General features: G+C 28.0%; 1 long non-coding RNA gene across 1 annotated transcript; it reads right to left on the bottom strand.

The window, feature by feature from the left end:
- LOC107883521 lies at positions 1-1,622 on the bottom strand. The gene is made up of 4 exons (XR_001679352.2): positions 1,501-1,622; positions 1,315-1,420; positions 887-1,002; positions 1-459 (listed from the first exon to the last, which is right to left on the bottom strand). It is a non-coding gene; the product is annotated as an uncharacterized LOC107883521 (long non-coding RNA).
- Between the last annotated feature and the right edge of the window lie 444 nt (positions 1,623-2,066).

Here is a 2,066-nt window from a genome sequence, read left to right as displayed (position 1 = left end):
ATTTTGATCGCTTGAATTGTTCATAATTGTATAATTTTTAATAAAAGTATAATATTGTATAAAATATGAATTATTGGTTATCGAAAATACAAAATGTAATTGGCGGGCGTCAACTAAACTTGAGTGGCGGGGGAATTGCCTTCCTGGCGGAGGTCAACTAGACCAGCACCGAAATTTAGAAAATTTATGTCTGTATAATGTATTACAATGGTTAACATTTTGTCAATAAATTCTATCCATAATATGTTTTTGTTAAAAAATAAGTAAATAAAACACCAATAACAGTTAAATATACAAAAATTAACAGTAAGGATAAAAATTAATTGGCTGAAAATAAAAACATGTGATTGTCCAAAGAAGATGTATGAGCTGAATCATAGTTGAAAAGTCAATGTTAGTTCCAAGATATTCTTAATATTCTTTACCTTGTTTATCCAAAACTAAGCTCTTATTTGTTGACTATAACAAACAAAAAAACAAACTAATTAATATAAGATTTGTGAATAATATATTATAAGTGTAACATAAGTACCATCACTTTAACCATTGAAGTGTTATGTAAGTAACTTAAACGATGAATATAATAAATAAAACACAGTATCAAAAACTTATTCAGATAGGCTCGAGTAAGAAAAACTCTTGTTAACTAATGTCATTCTAAAAATCATATATATAATAGAATATGTTATGTTTGCCATTTGGTGCACCATATTATATTAATTCTTTGAAGTTAAACATACAGGCTACAATTGACCAAACATTACGACAAAGTACTTAGGTAGGTACCTATGTGAAATATAACTTAAACTTAATTTTGTTAAAAAAATTACTTTTATTCAAATAAAATTACAATATCATAATATTAATATTAACCATCCAACATTACCTTAAATAATTATATAATGATGAATTGGAGCAGCACTGCATTTTTCCAAATAGGTTATCTCCTTGAGGCTCAGGCACATTCCTACATCACTCACTATTGTTCCCTCTTGACTAGAACTAAAACACTAAACTAATTAATACTACAAAGTACAGAGAGATAAATATTACTACAAAGCTTATTTGAAATGTTATGAATCATGAAGATTTGAATGTTTGATTATTGTAGGTGGTAGTAGTCTTTCATCAATGGACTTGCTCCTTCATTAGGTAATTCAGTATTGTCAATATTATACCTATAGTAATAGGTGTTTGAGATTGGAGTCATTGGGGTACCTTCCTTCCATTTTTCATGAGGCAGCTACCTCGTAAACAGCTTTTCACGCTTCCACTAAATACATTATAGGAATTTTAACGGTATACAGAACTTACATGATTTGAGTTATGATGGTTTGAATGTGATTGTTGTAGCTCGTAGATAGCATATGTTTAACTTGGTTCTCGCAATAGTTTTAATTCTTTGTCGAATAAATTGTACCTACAAGTAATTACACCATAGTTTAAAATAAAATACTAAATAATACACAAGCAGGTTAGTAAAAACTATGTACGACTTACGGAAGTCACATGAAAGGTGAACTGTTTAGATTTGTAATTTGTATACTGCACAAGGACAGGTATTGAACATATTAATTAATTATATAAAACCTACTTAAAATAGTAAAAAGTAATTAATACATTTTAAATTTTATAAATTCAATAAAAATTAAAAACTTTCAAATATTAACGTATAATAATATTATTGACATAAGATACGAACATAACCTCAATATTGTTGTCATTTGAAACGGTAACCATATAAAACCTGAACCGTGGTTATAGTGATTAATGATCCGTTATCATAATTTATAATCTATGATTTTTGTTAAAGCGTGTTTTGTACGGTTTTTTGGATTTTTTTATGGGTTTTTGAAGCTATGCATTTAACTAGTAAAAAATTCGTTACGCCGATCATTTAAATGGAATCTCCATAAAATTATCTATAGATAAACTCTAGATTTCAGCATTTATCGTTCTCCTATGTGGGATTAACCTCGTCCACAAACGTCACTTGTCACCACAATGGTTCTGAATAGAATACATAGGTACCTAATATAATATACATCTGTCATTTACTAATTTAC

Source organism: Acyrthosiphon pisum, unplaced genomic scaffold, assembly GCF_005508785.2.
Source record: "Acyrthosiphon pisum isolate AL4f unplaced genomic scaffold, pea_aphid_22Mar2018_4r6ur Scaffold_21268;HRSCAF=23474, whole genome shotgun sequence".
NCBI lineage: Eukaryota > Metazoa > Arthropoda > Insecta > Hemiptera > Aphididae > Acyrthosiphon > Acyrthosiphon pisum.
The sequence above is the reverse complement of the archived record's forward strand: the minus strand, read 5'-3'. Positions and strand labels throughout refer to the sequence as shown.